The sequence below is a fragment of the Pseudophryne corroboree genome, chromosome 4 (genome assembly GCF_028390025.1).
Source record: "Pseudophryne corroboree isolate aPseCor3 chromosome 4, aPseCor3.hap2, whole genome shotgun sequence".
NCBI lineage: Eukaryota > Metazoa > Chordata > Amphibia > Anura > Myobatrachidae > Pseudophryne > Pseudophryne corroboree.
Window position 1 is genome coordinate 889,595,092 of NC_086447.1, and position 22,927 is coordinate 889,618,018.

At 50.1% G+C, this 22,927-nt stretch overlaps 1 long non-coding RNA gene across 1 annotated transcript in view; it reads right to left on the minus strand.

Annotated features, from left to right (window-relative positions):
* The window catches only part of LOC134911863 (uncharacterized), a 195,766-nt gene extending 177,111 nt beyond the window's left edge, over positions 1-18,655 (minus strand). The window contains exons 1-2 of the long non-coding RNA XR_010176912.1: positions 18,390-18,655; positions 6,972-7,059 (exon numbers count right to left, since the gene is read on the minus strand). This is a non-coding gene — a long non-coding RNA (uncharacterized LOC134911863). The remainder of the gene's footprint in view (positions 1-6,971; positions 7,060-18,389) is intronic.
* Between the last annotated feature and the right edge of the window lie 4,272 nt (positions 18,656-22,927).

Genomic DNA, 22,927 nt, shown 5'->3' on the forward strand with positions numbered 1-22,927 from the left:
CCCGCAACTGGGGGTGCAAGGAAAAGGATAAGATTTCCTAGCCCAACCACTGGCAGTGATGCCGGGCAGTCAGGAGCGAGTACTGACATCTTGTCCGGACTGAAGGACCTGCCAATGATAACTGTCATGTCTACTGTCACTGCATATGATTCTGTCACCATTGAAAGAATGGTGGAGGATTATATGAGTGACAGAATCCAAGTAGGCATATCAGACAGTCCCTATGTATACTGGCAGGAAAAAGAGGCAATTTTGATGCCTTTGCACAAACTGGCTTTATTTTACCTAAGTTGCCCCCCCTCCAGTGTGTACTCCGAAAGAGTGTTTAGTGCAGCCGGTCACCTTGTCAGCGATCGGTGTAGGAGGTTACTTCCACAAAGTGTGGAAAAGATGATGTTTATCAAAATGAATTATAAATTCCTCCGGGAAGACCTTTACCAGCAATTGCCTCCAGAAAGTACACAGGGACCTGTGATGGTGGATTCCAGTGGGGATGAATTAATACTCTGTGAGGAGGTGGATGTACACACTGAAAGGGGTGAGGAATCGGAGGATGATGATGAGGTCGACATCTTGTCTCTGTAGAGCCAGTTTGTGCAAGGAGAGATTGATTGCTTCTTTTTTTGTAGGGGCCCAAACAAACCAGTCATTTCAGACACAGTTGTGTGGCAGACCCTGTGGCTGAAATGATGGGTTTGTTAAAGTGTGTGTCCTGTTTATACAACATAAGGGTGGGTGGGAGGGCCCAAGGACAATTCCATCTTGCACCTCTTTTTCTTCTTTGCATCATGTGCTGTTTGGGGACTAGTTTTTTAAAGTGCCATCCTGTCTGACACTGCGTACAACTCCTGGGGTACTGCCGTATAAGTCCAGGTCTTGTCCAGTGGTGGTGTCTTGTGCTGCATCAGTCCAGTGGTGGTGTCCTGTGCTGTATATTATTTCCTCCATATAAAAGGGTTATATACATTTCTTATATTATTATCCAAATAATTTTTACAGGGTTTGCCCTGTGTGGTGTAGGGGTACGCTCGCCTGTGCTGCATATTATTATAATAGCTCCCAGTGATCGCGCTGAGTGAAAAAAATTGTGGGTTCTGGGACCCCTTACTTTAGAAAATTGCGGTCACACTTCACCAATTCTGGGTCCCATAACATATTATTGGCGTGTGTGTGTGTGTGTGTGTGTGTGTGTGGGGGGGGGGTCATGCAGATGTTGGGGCAGTACTGTGGATAGGGTTGGAGTAAGGGTAGATAGCAGCTGGGGCAGTGCTGGAGGGCAAGGAGGGGGTTAGAGGCAAGTAACACTGAGTGGTAGGGAGATGGTAAGGGTGGATAGTAGTTAGGGCACTATTGGGGGCAAGGAGGTTTATTGGGACAGGCAGTACTGGGGGAGTAGAAAGGGTATTAGATAGCTGGGGCACGGGGAGATAGGCAGTACTATGGAAAGTGCCTGTGAGGTAGGGGTATATAACTGGGGCAGTACTTGGGAAAAGAGGGGGTTAAAGACAGCTAGTACTATGGGCAGTGCTGGGGAGCTGGGGTAGATGGCAGTTAGGGCAAGTAGATGGTTAGGGGCAGGCAGTGCTGGAGAGTAGGGAGGGGGTAAGGGTAGATGGCAGATTGGGCAGTACTGTGCTCAAGCAGAGGGTTAAGGTCAGGTAGGGAGGGGGTAGGGGTAGACAGCAGGTTGGGCTGTACTGGAGCAAGGAGGGGGTTAAGGAGAGGCAGTACTATGGGATGTGCTGGGGGTAGGGAGGAGTAAGATTTAGCAGCTCTCCTCCCAGCTCACCTGGAGGTCAAGACGCTGTAGCTCACCATAGGACACCTCCACCGTGGTCTCTGTCATGTAGGCGACTTTCACGCTCTTCATGTCCTTTGGCAGGGCTGTGCCTGGGTGGCTCGATGAGCAATGAGGCTGGGGGTGCACATCTTGGGCCTGTATGCCCACATTTCTCACGGGGCGTCAGCCAACAATAGTGCCGTGATCAGGTGTGGTAGAAGCGGTGCTTGGACTTGTCCAGGGACCGTCAGCAGTGGAGCTCCACAGTAGGGTGGAGTGACTGTGGAGCCAAGGATGGGAGCTCTCTGAGAATGCGTCCATCCCTGGCTCCTCACCTGGATCCTGCCATCTGTATAATGACCGCAAAGATCCCAGTCACATACTGATCCCCTGAGGTCAGCATACTGTTGGACGGGTTCCCGACTGTCACAACACCGACGCCGGGATCCCGCCAGTGGCACCATATCGCCGCCGAAATATCGGCAAGGTAGGTGATTCCCCTTCTGTGGGTGTCCACAACACCCATAGAGGGAGAATAGAATATGTGGCGAGCAAAGGGGATTTGTTGCGCTAACCCCCCCTGCTGGCATTCTAATGACCGGGATTCCGACGTCTGTATAATGACCACCGGGATCCTGGTCACCGGGATCACATACTGATCCCCTCTGAAGCATGCCAAAGGAAATCCTCTGCACCCTTTCTGCCAGGCAGCGCAGCCAATGCATGCAGAACTGAAGGCACCAAAGGCCCCAGCCACCGAGGGAACATAAAGCACATAGCTCCCCCTACCCCCCAGGAACACAGAGCATACAGTCCCGCCCCCCCCCCCCCCAACACACACACACACACTCAAGCCACGGGGACACAGAGCACACAGATACCCGCCACCACCAGGGGAACAATAAGTACACCTGCCACTTCCCCCCGCCAGAGTGATGAGCGTCCACTTCCCCAGCCACATGAGCACACAGCCAGCTGCAACTCACCCCCGCCGAAGCCGAGCACTGAGCATCCGGACCCATGTTCCCCCGGCCGCCTACCAGACTCGGGGACACTGAGCAGGCTGCCGGCTGCCATTTACCCCCACAGGAGCCAAGCGATGAGCATCCGGACTCGGGTCCTCTCCAAACCCCCCTGCGCACCAGCCACGGGAACACTGAGAACCACTCCCCCATCGCTGCGGAAACACTCAGTCCCTCCGTGCTCAGCCGCCACACCAAGTCCAGTCAGAGTGCCGTGGAGCACGTCCCAGGGACCCGCCCATTCTTCAAATGTGAGTCCTCGGTACTCAAAACAGGGTAAAATACACGCTATAGCGCGTTTTTGCGAACACTGGCTCCAAATAAAAGGGTTATTATTATCCAAATTAATTTTACAGGCTTTGCCATGTGTGTGTGTGGTTTAGGGGTACGCTCTCCTGTGCCACCAATATTGTGCGTGTATTACATCTGGGCAAATTCCAAAACGTCCCATGCTGTTTGTGCCGCACACTTGTGTCGCTTAGCTTAGTTATACAGCTACCTCATTGCACCTCTTTTTCTTCTTTGCATGTTGTGCTGTTTGGGGCCTAGTTTTTTTAAGTGCCATCCTGTCTGCAACTGCAGTTCCACTCCTAGATGGACCAGGTGTTTGTGCCGCACACTTGTGTCGCTTAGCTTAGTCATACAGCTACCTAATTGCACCTCTTTTTCTTCTTTGCATCATGTGCTGTTTGGGGCCACTTGTGACGCTTATCTTAGTCATACAGCCACCTCGGTGCAACCCTTTGGCCTAAAAACAATATTGCGAGGTGTGAGTTGTTGAGAATAGACTGGAAATGAGTGGAAATTAATGTTATTGAAGTTAATAATACCATAGGATCAAAATTATGTGATTTTAGCTGTTTTTATGTATTTTTCAAAAAATCATCCAGATCCAAAACCAAAACAGGAAAGGGTGGTTGTGGCAAAACCAATCCAGATCCAAAACACAAGCATGGAACCAGAACCAAAACACAAAACACGAAAAGTGCCCCCCGCACATCTCTAGTGTTTATGTCAAACTGCACAGAAGTCATGGGCTGCATAGGTATCTCAAAGTACTTACCACCATTTCTGACTAGGACGCATCTCATCATTTCTCTGCAATGGCTGAATGAGCACTAACGAGAGGAAACAGGTTTTGGGAATGTAAGAGAAGGACCTGTGGGTTTGTAGCCAGAGTCATACGTACACATACACCATATTCAGTTGTATCTTCTGCACCTATCATGGGATAGGTGTAAATGCCATTACTAGTGATGACTGTGGCTCTCACTCCCGGAGGTCTGGGGCGGTGAGATCGCACAGATGCTTAGGACTCAGAATATGGGCAGATAGTTGGATAGGCCTATTGGTTGTTCCATGTCTGGTGAAGTCGCCTGGTGTACATCTTGTTCTGTGTTGCATTTCTGGAACATCTGCTGAGGGTGCATAGTACTATCCAACATCTGAATTGTGCAACACTGATGTCCACTGGCAGCATGAAGAGGAGCTTGCTGATCACTTACGGAGGGATGTATCAGGTTTTTAAGAGAGATAAAGTGGAGAAGTTGCCAATAGCAACCAATTGTTTGTATCTGCCATTTGAAGCTGTTTAAAAATAACAAATGTATGGAACAAAATGCCAAGAGTCTTCTAAACAAAGTAACCAAGTGTGACTAATGCTGAAAGAGAATAATGATGTAGGGCAGTGGTTCTCAAACTGTGTGCCGTGGTACCCTGGGGTGCCATGAGGCTCTTGCTGGGGTGCCTTGGATTGGTGGTTCAGGACCAATTCAAATTATTTATGGTCATTGTTATAGGCAAAACTAGTCCTGGTGGCTGCCAATCATAAAATATGTGGACAAACAGAAGCAAATCTTGTCCCTCACCACACAATTGAACCTAAGGATGACATATAACCACAATTTACTTAATTTTATATCTATTTGTAAGTTTCTCAATAAGAAACTTTTGGCCTAGGGGTGCCGTGACAAAAATGTTGAAACTCTAGGGCTCCGTGATTCAAAGACGTTTGGGAACCACTGATGTGGGGTATAACGCACTCTTGCCTGGATGAAAGTCAGGACTGTGCGGTGAGTAAGGAGTGGGAGGAAGTTAGGGTTGCCTTGAAAAAGATCCATTCCTGGCTCGAAACGCGTTAGTGGGGGCAGTCTGATGCTGTTTGAAGGTGACCATAAAACGAATAAGGAGGATATCTGGGCAGAGGAACAGGGCCCCACAAACTTCTCCCTGCTGCTTTGCTTCTCCAAACTCTGAGCAATGGCATATCTATAATGGGTGCAAGGTGTGCAGTGCACACGGGTCCCAGGATCCAAGGGGGTCCACACCGCACACCCTGCACCCATTTCTTGAATACTTACCCCTCTAGTGCTGCAGAAATCACAGGGAAAATTGCACAGCTGCATTTTCCCAGCATTTTGTGCATGTGCAGTAAGAAAATCACCGGGAAAATGGCTGCCACGCCATTTTCTTGGAGGCCTGTGCATGTGCACTGGACTGATACAGCTGTAGGGTCTTCGATTGACTCTATTGTAGTCTTTTCTGTGCTGCTGGCTAGAGTGGAGGGGACCCAGACAGAGACTGTACACAGGCTCCCTTAATACGTCCCTGACTCTGAGCCTGTGAATAAGCAGTTTTTCGCTACAAGGGGGAGATGGAAGATCCAGTGGGTGACCTGATTTAAAGACCGACTTGATGTGCCTGTTTACAATCACAAGTTTGTACGTGCAATATAAGTGGGCATCCCCGACAACTTTCATACAAGGTGGTGGATATAGCACATTTTTAATATACTTTATTGGACATTAAGGCCAATTTACATGCCAAACCTTATTACATGAGAATGTTTTGTGTTTTCTCTGTTTATTTTACATTTATGTGCATCTGTTGGACGTGAAAAAGAGAAGACCCTCCTCCCCCCTTGGAGTTTAAAAGGGAAGTGTGGCTGATGTTTATATATATATCTGAAGCTATTGATTTATTCTGTCGAATGGAAGGGGGTTGTCTGTATGTAAAAACCTTTTAAGACAAGCCCAGCCAGAGGCCATCTTTGATACTAATGGCAGTTTACACTCCATTAAAGTCCTGATTGAGGTTTGCTATAAATCACCAGCAACTATACTGTAAAGTTATTACTACAAATTGTGGTCCTCTGATGGGCAAGCCTAATCCTAAAACTTTTTTAAATCTATAGACAGCAAGAAAAATGCCCTTTCTAATATTAAGCCTCCAAATAATTATTGTATGAAAGAAAATTCTACTAGCTGATCTTATTTTGGTCTGTAATATCATAGTTTCCTACCCTCCCACATTCTGCAGGAGACTCCCTGAAATAGCAGCAATCTCCCTCACTCCCTGAATAGACCAGCAATCTCCCTGATTGCACCTTGGGGGTAATTCATACCTGATCGCTCGCTAGCGTTTTTTGCAGTGCTGCGATCAGGTCAGAACTGCGCATGTGTATGCACGGTAATGCGCTGGCGCGTCGCACTGGTACAAAGCGGATTGTCGCTCAGCGATGGGTTCGTGAGAAGAATCCATTCGCACGGGCGATCGCAAGGAGATTGACAGGAAGAAGCCATTTGTGGGTGGCAACTGACTTTTCTGGGAGTGGTTGGAAAAACGCAGGCGTGTCCAAGCGATTGCAGGGAGGGTTCCTGACGTCAACTCCGCTCCCGCACAGGCTGAAATGATCGCAGCGGCTGAGTAAGTCCTGGGCTGTGCAGACACTGCACAAGTTCTGTTTGCACAGCTCTCCTACACATGCGTTTGCACACTTGCAAAGCAAAAAAATACACTCCCCTGTGGGCGGCGACTATATGTTTGCAGCAGTGCAAAAAAACCCTAGCGAGCGAACAGGTCTGAATTAGGCACCTTATCCCCATATGCAGCTGTTTCATTCTTGGGGGGAAATAATAAATCAGAGATAGATACATTCAAATGGGCTCATCAGCGCAATTTCCCTGTATTGGTTATAAAGCACAATGATCCCTATGGCTACATTAATTTTAAATAAGGTTTCTCGCGTCCACTTACAGTATATGGAATCTTTTGTAAAACACAATACACACACAAATCCAGCAAAATATCAGTGTCTTTTCTTCAACAAGTAGATCTTACTAACTTTGGGGCTGATTTACATTTGGATGTAAGTCATGTTTATAACAAACCTCTCCGATGTAGCGGTACACGTCCGCGCTGATAGGTGTTACTTTCACATCTCCCTGACATGCTTTTTCAAGAGTAGGTAAGTATTGTCTGTATTTAAAAGGAAAGAAAAGGAAAGAAATACAAGGAAGTAGGATTGCACACCATTAAATGTTAGCACAGGAGGAGGTGCAGTTACTCCTAAAACAGATAAAGGACTGGACAATATAAAATACAGCCACTAGAGCAGAGATTTTCAACCTTCTACAACTTGCGGCACACTGAACAAGATGTAAATATTGCCACGGCACACTCAAATATAATGGTGATGCATTGTGCAGTTGCATGTCCTAGGATGTCATGTCACAGCTTCTCCATAGGTAACGCCTGAGCCACATCTGAGAAGGCCAGAAGAGCCCAACACTGCCCGGGTCCAAAATAAGAACTGGCTCTGCAACCACTAAACTCATCAGTATTGATTGTTCCAAGGCCTCAGTAGCGGCAAAACACTGTCGGGCCTGGCTCTGCTTCTATGGCGGCACACCTGGAGACTGCTCAGGGCACACTAGTGTGTCACGGTACAGTGGTTGAAAAACACTGCACTAGAGCCAACTATAGACATTGATGGGCCACTATTATAGGTCAGTTGTGGTACTGTACCAAACTTTGAAAGGGAGCAAAATCAGTTCTACTGTAGTTAGTAATAGACTGGTGAGGCTGACCTGGAAACATTTGAAGGCAATCTGAAAGCCATGATTTAAAAATACATAAAAATAATTGGTGAAGGATAGTTATGGTAACCAGCTGTTGACACTTTCAGTTTTAATGTCTCCACCTTCAACTTTCTTTTTGTACTCCACCCGGGCCATCAGTAGCTCCACAGAACTGTCAATCACCGATGGCTGCTTTTGTCTTGACCATCTGATAATGGGATCAGTACAAAATGCCGCCGGCCGGAATCCCGGCGGTCGAAATCCCGACGCCGGAATCCCGACCACACAATCCCGACAGGGGTGGCGAGCGGAACGCAGCCCCTTGCGGGCTCGCTTCGCTCGCCACGCTGCGAGCGCGGTGCCTCGCTATGCTCGGCACACTATTATATTCTCCCTCTATGGATGTCGTGGATACCCACGGAGGGAGAATATGTCGGGATTGTGGCGGTCGGGATTCCGGCCGGCGGCATCTTGACCGCATCCCCTGATAATACTGCTGCCTTACCGCTATATCTCATTGTATGTAAATTATTGTCATGATCCCCTCAATGTACAGTGTTGCATAATATTTTGTACTGTAAAAATAAAATAAAGTAATAATAGTCTGTGCCATTCCCGATATACGGGGGTATTCAATTAAGTGCCGTTTTTTCCACTGGTCGAAAAAATGGCACTAATTCAACACAGGGTATTCAATTGCGGGCATTTTCGCCCCCCGTTTTTTAATCCATTTTCGCTCATGCCATTTCACTGTTTTTCTTGTCGATTCGGCATGGGCAAAAATTGCGCCAAAAGGGCAAAAACGTCTGTGAATTCACCAAAACATGTGTATCAGCAGCCAGGTCGCCGATAGACGTGGTTTTCGACAGTGCCGGATTTTTCAACCAGACGAAAAAACGTCATGGGCATTGGATAGGTCGAATGTAAATTCGACCTAAAAACAGGCGAAAAAAGTGCAGGTTTTTTGACTGGTCAAAAAGACGGCACTAATTGAATACCCCCCATAGTGGTAGTTTGCAGAGCATCTCTAATCCTGCAGTTCTGTTACAGGGGAATCCAGTTACCCTCAATGAATTTGTGAGTGCAAGCAAGTGTGGCTTTATGCTGCACTTACGTGATGCAAACACAAATGTCTGAGTCCGACACTATAAGGGGCAACGAGGGGTGCGAGTTCAGATGCCGTTGTTGAAGTTTACATACCAGTGCAAAGGCAACTCGCACCCTTTACAGGGAATAGGATCGTACCCTTAGAGTTTCTTATAAAAAGGAAAAGTATAGGATGGAGTTATCTATACACATAGGACCACACACTGACCTAGTCCTGTACACAGACATACTCAACGGGCCTGATTCAGAGCCGCTGTTCACGTAGTTGAGCGGCTGGATGTGCTGTGCTGCTGTCAGTGAGGCAGGGATGTGCGGCTCGGAGGTATGTGCCGCTGCCAGAAAGGCAGAGATGCGCCTCAGTCAGTGAGGCAGGGATGCGCTTCTGTCAGTGAGGCAGGGATGCGCTTCTGTCAGTGAGGCAGGGATGTGCCTCTGTTAGTGAGGTAGGGATGCGCCTCTGGTGAGGCGGGATGTGCCGCTGTCAGTGAGGCGGGGATGTGCTGCTGTCAGTGAGGTGGGGGGATGTGCTGCGGTCAGTGAGGCGGGGATGTGCTGCTGTCAGTGAGGCGGGGATGTGCTGCTGTCAGTGATGTGCTGCTGTCAGTGAGGCGGGGATGTGCTGCTGTCAGTGAGGTAAGGATGTGCTGCTGTCAGTGAGGCAGGGATGTGCTGCTGTCAGTGAGGCGGGAATGCGCTGATGTCAGTTAGGCGGGGATGTGCTGCGGTCAGTGAGGTAAGGATGTGCTGCTGTCAGTGATGTGCTGCTGTCAGTGAGGTGGGGATGTGCTGCTGTCAGTGAGGTAAGGATGTGCTGCTGTCAGTGAGGCAGGGATGTGCTGCTGTCAGTGAGGCGGGAATGCGCTGATGTCAGTTAGGCGGGGATGTGCTGCGGTCAGTGAGGTGGGGATGTGCTGCTGTCAGTGAGGTAAGGATGTGCTGCTGTCAGTGAGGCAGGGATGTGCTGCTGTCAGTGAGGCGGGGATGTGCTGCTGTCAGTGTGGTGGGTATGTGCTGCTGTCAGTGAGGCGGGGATGTGCTGCTGTCAGTGTGGTGGGTATGTGCTGCTGTCAGTGAGGCGGGGATGTGCTGCTGTCAGTGAGGCGGGGGGATGTGCTGCTGTCAGTGAGGCGGGGGGATGTGCTGCTGTCAGTGAGGCGGGAATGCGCTGATGTCAGTTAGGCGGGTATGTGCTGCGGTCAGTGAGGTGAGGATGTGCTGCTGTCAGTGAGGTAAGGATGTGCTGCTGTCAGTGAGGCAGGGATGTGCTGCTGTCAGTGAGGCGGGGATGTGCTGCTGTCAGTGAGGCGGGGATGTGCTGCTGTCAGAGAGGCGGGGATGTGCGGCTGGCAGGTATGTGCCACCGTCAGTGAGGCGGGGATGCGCCTCTGTCAGTGAGGTGAAGATGCAACGCTGTCAGTGAGGCGGGGATGCGCCGTTGTCAGTTTTTTATCAGTAGTTTCTCTGTGAGTGATGCTGTTTTCTGTTGGCTGTGTTTACCGATGGTACTGTGACATTTGGAAGTCATTCAGGAGGGATGCGGTCAAGATCCCGCCGGACGGAATCCCGGCGGTCGAAATACCAACACCGGGATCCCGGCCGGCACAATCCCGACATATTCTCCCTCTGTGGTTGTCCACGACACCCATAGAGGGAGAATAAATTAGTGTGCAATGAAGCGTGGCGAGCGCATCGAGCCCACAAGAGGCTGTGTTGCGCTCACCCCCCTGTCGGGATTGTGCCAGTCAAGATCCCTGTGTCGGTATTCCCACTGCCGGGATACCGTCCGGCGGGATTTCGTACTGATCCCATTCAGGTGTGCGGTTACACTGGGAAGTGTGCGGTCATTGGGAAATAATGCACAGTCATGTGATATAGTGTGTCCAATCATGTTAGTGAGTTTACAGGCTTGAGTTGAAGAAGGGCATTAGTACTGTTACTGTTGTAAGATCCCATTGGTTAAGCCCCATTAGGCTAAGGCACTGTAGTCTTCTATTAAGCTACTACCCTCCTTATTAGGCAGGCACTTGGCCTGAGGCAGTAGGAGTAGCTCAGAGCCCTAGGCCATGCACAGTCCTGTTCCTGGCACCTGGATATTGTGTAGGCCCCATACACAAGAAAGGTCCTGTGATAAGGTAATCTAATGTCTAGTGGGGCAGTGCGGACAGCGTAATGGTTAGCATTACTGCCTCCCAGCACTGAGGTCATGGGTTCGATTCCCACCATGGCCCTAACTGTGCGGAGTTTGTATATTCTCCCCGTACTTGCGTGGGTTTCCTCCAGGTTCTCCAGTTTCCTCCCACAATCCAAACATATACCTGTAGGTTAATTGGCTCCCAACAAAATGAACCCTAATGTGAATGTGTGTACATGTGGTAGGGAATATAGATTGTAAGCTCCACTGGGGCAGGGACTGATGTGAATGGCCAAATATTAAATAAATAATATCCATTTCTTTGTCTTGGAACTGTACCATTACATTGTGTGTTCCAGATTAGCATTGTTTAAGTAAATGCATTGTAGGGAGTCAGTAGGAGCATCTGGATAGGTGAGTGCATTACACCCAGCCTGTATTGTGATAGTTCATTGGGTCATCTTGAGCCAAAGTTCTATGTACTAAGCCTTGGAGAGCCAAACATGCAATAAAAATCCCCCAAATTCTGATGACTGGGTTTTGGCCGCATTTCCATATGTACCAAGCTTCAGAATGCGATGCATTCCGGAGTTTGGAGCTGGTTGGTTGCCCAATAGAAGCCTATGGTATTCTTTTTGCAACCTTAGAGGGAACCAATCAGATCCCTACCAGTAACCCGCGGCCAACGCGTTACTGTGAGCATGCGCAGAGGGACTCCCGGGTCTTAAGCCCTGAAATCCACACACCTCAAAGGACAACTCTTATCGAGAGAGCTATCTTTTGCGATTCTAATGGCATTTGTTAGAACATATGTGATTATTATGTATGTGGTAAGTGGCGGCATGTACCGCATTGCAGATTTGATGCTTAGTACATCCCGCTCTTTATCTCGTCCACTTTAGCTCTCTCCAAGGCTTGCTACATAAACCCGTTAGGGCACTGATAAGGGGAAAATGTGTAGCCAGGTTGTCGCAGGTTTGTCAAACAAAATGGCAAGATTATCTCCTGTGAGTGTAGTCTGTGCTTTGTGTGTTGTCCCCACCCGCCTTCCCTTCGGCCATTTTCGTTCAGGTTGCACCCTGGAGCTTGGTATTGAGTTGCTACCAAGTCTGAGGCCAAAATGATGACCATTCCCTAAGCCCAGTACATTTCATCCCATTGTAGCGCAATTCCTTTCCCTTGAGGGAGTTTCCGACCTGTGTTCCAGTATTGTCAAGTGGAGACAGTACTGTCAGCCTACAGGTGAGTACGAGTGGCGGGAGGTAAATTCCCAACTTCACCCTCACCGCACCAGGCTTGCACCTCACAGCCACCACTCACAGTACCATAAGTCATGGGATGTGCCATGAATCACATAATGCAGATCTTTCCCCAGCTGTACGCTCTCAGGCATGTTTATCTTCAGGTAGCCATTTTCTCATAGGCATGTTATACCCACCCATGAGGTGGCGCATGTTTGTGACAAAATGCCATATGTACAACACATTTTATTCATGTCTTGTGAAACGTTAGACGTGTGCGCAGATTTTAGATCAGGTAAACCGTAGCTCTGGATTGGAAACCAATGTTAGACATGAAGTAAATAAGATTTTACTTACCGATAAATCTATTTCTCGTAGTCCGTAGTGGATGCTGGGGACTCCGTCAGGACCATGGGGATTAGCGGCTCCGCAGGAGACAGGGCACAAAACTAAAGCTTTAGGATCAGGTGGTGTGTACTGGCTCCTCCCCCTATGACCCTCCTCCAAGCCTCAGTTAGGATACTGTGCCCGGACGAGCGTACACAATAAGGAAGGATATTGAATCCCGGGTAAGACTCATACCAGCCACACCAATCACACCGTATAACTTGTGATCTAAACCCAGTTAACAGTATGACAAACGTAGGAGCCTCTGAACAGACGGCTCACAACAATAACAACCCGATTTTTTTGTAACAATAACTATGTACAAGTATTGCAGACAATCCGCACTTGGGATGGGCGCCCAGCATCCACTACGGACTACGAGAAATAGATTTATCGGTAAGTAAAATCTTATTTTCTCTGACGTCCTAAGTGGATGCTGGGGACTCCGTCAGGACCATGGGGATTATACCAAAGCTCCCAAACGGGCGGGAGAGTGCGGATGACTCTGCAGCACCGAGTGAGAGAACTCCAGGTCCTCCTCAGCCAGGGTGTGCCCCTGACCAAGTAGCAGCTCGGCAAAGTTGTAAAGCCGAGACCCCTCGGGCAGTCGCCCAAGATGAGCCCACCTTCCTTGTGGAATGGGCATTTATATATTTTGGCTGTGGCAGTCCTGCCACAGAATGTGCAAGCTGAATTGTACTACACATTCAACTAGCAATCGTCTGCTTAGAAGCAAGAGCACCCAGTTTTTTTTTTTTGTTTTTTTTTTGGGTGCATACAGGATAACAGCAAGTCAGTTTTCCTGACTCCAGCCGTCCTGGAAATCTATATTTTCAGGGCCCTGACAACATCTAGCCACTTGGAGTCCTCCAAGTCTCTAGTAGCCGCAGGTACCACAATAAGCTGGTTCAGATGAAACGCTGACACCACCTTAGGGAGAAACTGGGGACGAGTCCGCAGCTCTGCCCTGTCCGAATGGACAATCAGATATGGGCTTTTGTGAGACAAAGCCGCCAATTCTGACACTCGCCTGGCCGAGGCCAGGGCCAACATCATGGTCACTTTCCATGTGAGATATTTCAAATCCACAGATTTGAGCGGTTTAAACCAACGTGATTTTAGGAATCCCAGGACTACGTTGAGATCCCACAGTGCCACTGGAGGCACAAAAGGGGGTTGTATATGCAGTACTCCCTTGTCAAATTTCTGGACTTCAGGAACTGAAGCCAATTCTTTCTGGAAGAAAATCGACAGGGCCGAAATTTGAACCTTAATGGACCCCAATTTGAGGCCCATAGACACTCCTGTTTGCAGGAAATGCAGGAATCGACCGAGTTGAAATTTCTTCGTGGGGCCTTCCTGGCCTCACACCACGCAACATATTTTCGCCACATGTGGTGATAATGTTGTGCGGTCACCTCCTTCCTGGCTTTGACCAGGGTAGGAATGACCTCTTCCGGAATGCCTTTTTTCCCTTAGGATCCGGCGTTCAACCGCCATGCCGTCAAACGCACCCGCGGTAAGTCTTGGAACAGACATGGTACTTGCTGAAGCAAGTCCCTTCTTATCGGCAGAGGCCCTGAGTCCTCCGTGAGCATCTCATGAAGTTCCGGGTACCAAGTCCTTCTTGGCCCATCCGGAGCCACGAGTATAGTTCTTACTCCTCTCCGTCTTATAATTCTCAGTACCTTTGGTATGAGAAGCAGAGGAGGGAACACATACACCGACTGGTACACCCATGGTGTTACCAGAACGTCCACAGCTATTTCCTGAGGGTCTCTTGACCTGGCGCAATACCTGTCCAGTTTTTTGTTCAGGCGGGACGCCATCATGTCCACCTTTGGTCTTTCCCAACGGTGCACAATCATGTGGAAACAACTTCTCGATGAAGTCCCCACTCTCCCGGGTGGAGGTCGTGCTGAGGAAGTCTGCTTCCCAGTTGTCCACTCCCGGAATGAAAACTGCTGACAGTGCTATCACATGATTTTCCGCCCAGCGAAGAATCCTTGCAGTTTCTGCCATTGTCCTCCTGCTTCTTGTGCCGCCCTGTCTGTTTACGTGGGCGACTGCCGTGATGTTGTCCCACTGGATCAATACCGGCTGACCTTGAAGCAGAGGTCTTGCTAAGCTTAGAGCATTGTAAATTGCTCTTAGCTCCAGTATATTTATGCGGAGAGAAGTCCCCAGACTTGATCACACTCCCTGGAAATTTTTTCCCTGTGTGACTGCTCCCCAGCCTTTCAAGCTGGAATCCGTGGTCACCAGGACCCAGTCCTGAATGCATAACTGTGGTACTTTAGTAGATGAGCACTCTGCAGCCACCACAGAAGAGACACCCTTGTCCTTGGAGACAGGGTTATCCGCTGATACATCTGAAGATGCGATCCGGACCATTTGTCCAGCAGATCCCACTGAAAGGTTCTTGCGTGAAATCTGCCGAATGGAATCGCTTCGTAAGAAGCCACCATTTTTCCCAGGACCCTTGTGCAATGATGCACTGAAACTTTTCCTGGTTTTTGGAGGTTCCTGACTAGCTCGGATAACTCCCTGGCTTTCTCCTCCGGGAGAAACACCTTTTTCTGGACTGTGTCCAGAATCATCCCTAGGGACAGCAGACGTGTCGTCGGAGACAGCTACGATTTTGGAATATTTAGAATCCACCCGTGCTGTCGTAGAACTACTTGAGATAGTGCTACTCAGATCTCCAACTGTTCTCTGGACCTTGCCCTTATCAGGAGATCGTCCAAGTAAGGGATAATTAAGACGCCTTTTCTTTGAAGAAGAATCATCATTTCGGCCATTACCTTGGTAAAGACCCGGGGTGCCGTGGACAATCCAAACGGCAGCGTCTGAAACTGATAGTGACAGTTTTGTACCACAAACCTGAGGTACCCTTTGTGAGAAGGGCAAATTTGGACATGGAGGTAAGCATCCTTGATGTCCAGGGACACCATATAGTCCCCTTCTTCCTGGTTCGCTATCACTGCTCTGAGTGACTCCATTTAGAATAGGTCTCACCGAGCCGTCTGGCTTCCGTACCACAATATAGTGTGGAATAATACCCCTTTACTTGTTGTAGGAGGGGTACTTTGATTATCACCTGCTGGGAATACAGCTTGTGAATTGTTTCCAATACTGCCTCCCTGTCGGAGGTAGATGTTGGTAAAGCAAACTTCAGGAACCTGCGAGGGGGAGACGTCTCGAATTTCCAATCTGTACCCCTGGGATACTACTTGTAGGATCCAGGGGTCCACTTGCGAGTGAGCCCACTGCGTGCTGAAACTCTTGAGACGACCCCCCACCGCACCTGTTTGTACGGCCCCTGCGTCATGCTGAGGACTTGGCAGAAGCGGTGGAAGGCTTCTATTCCTGGGAATGGGCTGCCTGCTGCAGTCTTCTTCCCTTACCTCTATCCCTGGGCAGATATTATGGGGACGAAAGGACCGAGGCTGAAAAGACTATGTCTTTTTCTGCTGAGATGTGACTTGGGGTAAAAAAGGTGGATTTTCTAGCTGTTGCCGTGGCCACCAGGTCCGATGGACCGACCCCAAATAACTCCTCCCCTTTATACGGCAATACTTCCATGTGCCGTTTGGAATCTGCATCACCTGACCACTGTCGTGTCCATAAACATCGTCTGGCAGATATGGACATCGCACTTACTCTTGATGCCAGAGTTTCGCATATATAGAAATGCATCTTTTAAATGCTCTATAGTCAATAAAATACTGTCCCTGTCAAGGGTATCAATATTTCCAGTCAGGGAATCCGACCAAGCCACCCCAGCGCTGCCCATCCAGGCTGAGGCGATCGCTGGTCGCAGTATAACACCAGTATGTGTGTATATACTTTTTAGGATATTTTCCAACCTCCTATCAGTTGGCTCCTTGAGGGCGTCCGTATCTGGAGACGGTAACGCCACTTGTTTTTATAAGCGTGTGAGCGCCTTATCCACCCTAAGGTGTGTTTCCCAACGCGCCATAACTTCTGGCGGGAAAGGGTATACCGCCAATAATTTTCTATCGGGGGAAACCCACGCATCATCACACACTTCATTTAATTTATCTGATTCAGGAAAAACCACATGTAGTTTTTTCACACTCCACATAATACCCTTTTTTGTGGTACTTGTAGTATCAGAAATATGTAACATCTCCTTCATTGCCCTTAACAAGTAACGTGTGGCCCTAAAGGAAAATACGTTTGTTTCTTCACCGTCGACACTGGAGTCAGTGTCCGTGTCTGTGTCTGTGTCGACCGACTGAGGTAAAAGGACGTTTTAACGCCCCTGACGGTGTTTGAGACGCCTGGACAGGTACTAAGTGGTTTGCCGGCCGTCTCATGTCGTCAACCGACCTTGCAGCGTGTTGACATTATCACGTAATTCCTTAAATAAGCCATCCATTCCGGTGTCGACTCCCTAGAGAGTGACATCACCATTACAGGCAATTGCTCCGCCTCCTCAGCAACATCGTCCTCATACATGTCGACACACAAGTACCGACACACAGCACACACACAGGGAATGCTCTGATAGAGGACAGGACCCCACTAGCCCTTTGGGGAGACAGAGGGAGAGTTTGCCAGCACACACCAAAAACGCTATATTATACAGGGACAACCTTTATATAAGTGTTTTTCCATTATAGCATTTTAATATATATATACATATCGCCAAATAAGTGCCCCCCCTCTCTGTTTTAACCCTGTTTCTGTAGTGCAGTGCAGGGGAGAGCCTGGGAGCCTTCCCACCAGCATTTCTGTGAGGGAAAATGGCGCTGTGTGCTGAGAATAGGCCCCGCCCCCTTTTCGGCGGGCTTCTTCTCCCGTTTTTCTGAGACCTGGCAGGGGTTAAATTAAATACATCCATATAGCCTCCAGGGGCTATATGTGATGTATTTTTAGCCAGAATAAGGTATTATACATTGCTGCCCAGGGCGCCCCCAGCAACGCCCTGCACCCTCCGTGACCGTTGGTGTGAAGTGTGTGACAACAATGGCGCACAGCTGCAGTGCTGTGCGCTACCTTCATGAAGACTGAAAAGCCTTCTGCCGCCGGTTTCTGGACCTTCAATCTTCAGCATCTGCATAGGGGGTCGGCGGCGCGGCTCCGGGACGAACCCCAGGGTGAGACCTGTGTTCCGACTCCCTCTGGAGCTAATGGTGTCCAGTAGCCTAAGAAGCCAATCCATCCTGCACGCAGGTGAGTTGAACTTCTCTCCCCTAAGTCCCTCGATGCAGTGAGCCTGTTGCCAGCAGGACTCACTGAAAATAAGAAACCTAAAAACTTTTTCTAAGCAGCTCCTTAAGAGAGCCACCTAGATTGCACCCTGCTCGGACGGGCACAAAAACCTAACTGAGGCTTGGAGGAGGGTCATAGGGGGAGGAGCCAGTACACACCACCTGATCCTAAAGCTTTAGTTTTGTGCCCTGTCTCCTGCGGAGCCGCTAATTCCCATGGTCCTGACGGAGTCCCCAGCATCCACTTAGGACGTCAGAGAAATGTATAGTGTAATATTATACACAGACGCATTGTGCAGAAAGCACCCCCTCATCTTGCCTCAGACTCAAAAAGCCTGAAATTACTTTGTGCAATTAATCACCTGAGATTAACCTCTATCGGATCTCATTAACACACATCAAAGTAGCATTCCTTGGTATGTTTCAACCCCTGCCCCAAAAGAAAAAAAATGCATGACTGAGAGAATAATCGCTCATCCCATTATACTCTGTGGCCATTTAATCGCTTGAACTGAAGAGAAGCAAATAAATTGTTAGATCAGCTCCAAATCCCCCCCCCCCCCCCCCCCCCCATGAAAATAGGTGCTGCAGACTTTGTCGTTGCTAGTAGCTGATCAATTACCTTACGGCTCTGTCTATTGGCAGAGGCGGATTGGTACGCCGGGATGCCGAGACAGTTTGGTGGTGGGCTGGAGCATCCGTCCTGTCCGTGGTGTCCGTGCTCCCCCTTTCCCTACAACACCAGGCCATTTCATCTATTCTAAGTACAGCTGCTGCCACAGCGCAGGTTGGCCTCGCTGGAACCGCGGCTAGGAAAGTTACTGGATGCCGCCCACTATGCAAATACCCAGCCGCAGCCAGCGCAGTGAGAGACCGCCGGTTTGGATATGTGTGATGATGGTGGAAGCCAACCATCGGCTTCCACCATCAACACTTTCGATGCGATGGTAACTAACCATCACATCAAAAGTATTCGATGGAAAAAAATTTTTTATGATATGCGCATATGCAAAAACCATTTGCGCATGCGCAATAACCCTTCAGCGAGGTTGGCAGGGGGCGATGATGCTGTTCTATGGAATCACCAATACTCCGGCAGCGCAGCCGGAGAGGGGGTGGAGTTGGGCAGAGTGCCTGTCAGCAGTGGGAGGAGTCAGAGGTGGAGCAGCTCGGACTGGACCACAACAGCACACACAGACATGTGTGACATGCTAGGAGTCAGAAGGACAGTGTCTTTCGATCCCGACTCCCAGCGCAGGGTTTTTTTTACTAGTTGGGTAACTTTTTTCAACAATGATAGCCTCATGGGCTGTGTAGCTGGCTGCTGCTGCAGGGGCGAGGGATGCACTCTGATTGGTTTTCACTCCCTCAGAGAGCCAATCAGAGCTTGATTTGTGCCCTGTTGCCTAGCAGCAGCCTAGAGAGGGGAGGGATCAGAGCAGGCACGTCTGAGGCAGACAGAGTCACAGAGACAGCCTCCAAGGAACCCAAGATGCCCTGAAGCAGACACATAGCAGCCAGAAAGGAACCAGTGACAATGCAGCTGTCAGGAATGAAAGAAACACTAAACTATCGGAACTCCATCAAATCATTATCATTCGATGGTGACAAACATCGGAATGCCACCATCAAATGGTAAAACCACTAACATCAAAAGAAAACCATTGATGGTTAGCAAACATCGACCATCGATGTCCATCCCTACCACGACCACCATGGAGAGGACTATCCTGGCTGCAACCCACATGTAAGTGCTCACTCCAACACTCACACACTGACACACAGATGGTAATTCAGACCTGATCGCTAGGGTGCGTTTTTTGTATCCCTGCCATCAGGTAGTCGCCGCCTACAGGGGGAGGGAGAAATCGCTGTGCAGGGGTGCGATCGCATGTGCAAACAGAAGTTTGTGCAGTCACTGCACAGCCCAGGGCTTACTCTTCCAGTGCGATGATCGGGGCCTAAGCTGACGTCACGAATCCTCCCAAAAAACGCCGGGTCCCTCCTGCGTTTTTCCAGACACTCCCTGAAAATGATCAGTTGCCACACACAAGCGCCCTCTTCCAACCAATCTTGTTGCAATCCCAGCACTCCTCGTCGCTGCAGACTGGCGCCCCTGTGCATTGCGGTGAATGCGCAGTTCAGACCTGATCGCCGGTGTGCGAAAAGGCACAGCAGCGATCAGGTCTGAATTAGCTCCACAGTCCCCTATACACACACAGCACCTCACACACTGACACACACACACTGACACACACACAGCCCCACACACACTGACACACTGCCCCTGTAACTCACCAGCACCTCAAACACTGCCCCCTCTACCCAGCACTACACACACACTGCCCCCTGTGCCATACTTGCCTACTTTTGAAAACTAAAATCAGGGAGATTACAGTAGCATGTGCCGTGCAAAGCGCGGCGTGCCGCCATGGGGGCGTGTCCAACTCTACCCAAAGGGCGTGTCTAGTTCCACAAATAGGCGTGCCTATGCTTAAATGCTTGTTGTTGCAAGATATTTCTATATAACATTAGTAACAATATATTTTGGGAAGTTTTGCAAGTATTGATACTAACATTACTGCCTGAAATACAGGGTTTCTTATTTGCAATATGTTTTCGCTGTGATATTTCTTTTCTTCTCACTCAGCGCAATATGCATGGTAAAGGTGATGCCTACTGTATGCAATAAATTCCAAATGCAAGTTGACTGTGTGTGAATTCATCCCTAAACATAGAAGTAAATGATTATTTTGGTGTAGTAGATGTTATTTTTATTGGGAACACTGGATTGTCTGCATCTTGTAGGCACGACCTATATTTATTGGATGTGTTATTTTCCATTCCATTGCAGCATTAACCAAATCATTACAGATACCAGCTGCTCTAATTAAACAAATGTGTTTAACTACAGAAAGATTGTACTAACAACAATTCTTACACCAGCAGCAGCAGCAGAGGCATGCTATGGGTCAGTGCACACCAGCACAGATAAGAGGAGTGTGTGATCAGGTACTGCTATCTCTCTCTCTCTCTCTCTCTCACTCTCTCAGGGGATACATAAGGGGGGTAATGAGAGCCGTCAGCAGTGATTCCTGAGCAACTACAGCAACTCACTGTTCTTGCAAAGAAACTCCTTAGTGTCACCCCTGACAGAATCTGAAGAATCCTGGAGAATTGACCTATAAAGCAGGGGATCAGGAGATTTATGGCTGAAACGGGAGGCTCCCGCAGGATGCGGGAGGGTAGGCAACTATGCCCTGTGCCCAGCACCACACACATAGCCCCCTGCACCGAGCACCTCACACACTGTCCCCTGTATCCAGCACTACACACACTACCCCCTGCACCCAGCACCACACACACTGTACCCAGCACCACACACACTGCCCCCGTACCCAGCACCACACACACTGTACCCAGCACCACACACACTGCCCCTCGTACCCAGCACCACACACACTGCCCCCTGCACCCAGCACCACACACACTGCCCCTCGTACCCAGCACCACACACACAGCCCCCTGCACCCAGCACCGCACACACTGCCCCCTGCACCCAGCACCACACACATTGTCCCCTGTACCCAGCACCACACACACTGCCCCCTGTACCCAGCACCACACACACAGCCCCCTGCATCCTGCCCCTCACTAGCATCTGAAACACTGACCTCTGTACCCAGCACCACACACACTGCCCCCTGCACCCAGCACCACACACACACTGCCCCCTGTGCCCAGCACCACACACATAGCCCCCTGCACCCAGCACCTCACACACTGTCCCCTGTATCCAGCACCACACACACTACCCCCTGCACCCAGCACCACACACACTGTACCCAGCACCACACACACTGCCCCCGTACCCAGCAGCACACACACTGTACCCAGCACCACACACACTGCCCCTCGTACCCAGCACCACACACACTGCCCCCTGCACCCAGCACCACACACACTGCCCCTCGTACCCAGCACCACACACACAGCCCCCTGCACCCAGCACCGCACACACTGCCCCCTGCACCCAGCACCACACACATTGTCCCCTGTACCCAGCACCACACACACTGCCCCCTGTACCCAGCACCACACACACACAGCCCCCTGCATCCTGCCCCTCACTAGCATCTGAAACACTGACTTCTGTACCCAGCACCACACACACTGCCCCCTGCACCCAGCACCACACACACTGTACCTAGCACCACACACACTGCCCCTCGTACCCAGCACCACACACACAGCCCCCTGCATCCTGCCCCTCACTAGCACCTGAAATACTGGCCTCTGTACCCAGCACCACACACACAGCCCCCTGCACCCAGCACCACACACACTGCTCTCTGTACCCAGCACCACACACACTGCTCTCTGTACCCAGCACCACACACACACACACACACACACACACACACACACACACACACACACACAGCCCTCTGTACCCAGCACCACACACACAGCCCCCTGCACCCAGCACCTCACACACTGCCCCCTGTACCCAGCACCACACACACAACACCCAGCACCTCACACACTGCCCCCTGTACCCAGCACCAAACACGCAGCCCCCTGCACCCAACACCACACACACTGCACCCTGTACCCAGCACCAAACACACAGCCCCTGTACCCAGCACGTCACCAGCACCTCAAACACACTGCCCCCTGTACCCAACACCAGACACACACTGCCCCCTGTGCCCAGCACCACACACATAGCCCCCTGCACCCAGCACCTCACACACTGTCCCCTGTACCCAGCACCACACACACTACCCCCTGCACCCAGCACCACACACACTGTACCCAGCACCACACACACTGCCCCCCGTACCCAGCACCACACACACTATACCCAGCACCACACACACTGCCCCTCGTACCCAGCACCACACACACTGCCCCCTGCACCCAGCACCACACACACTGCCCCTCGTACCCAGCACCCCACACACAGCCCCCTGCACCCAGCACCGCACACACTGCCCCCTGCACCCAGCACCACACACATTGTCCCCTGTACCCAGCACCACACACACTGCCCCCTGTACCCAGCACCACACACACAGCCCCCTGCATCCCGCCCCTCACTAGCATCTGAAACACTGACCTCTGTACCCAGCACCACACACACTGCCCCCTGCACCC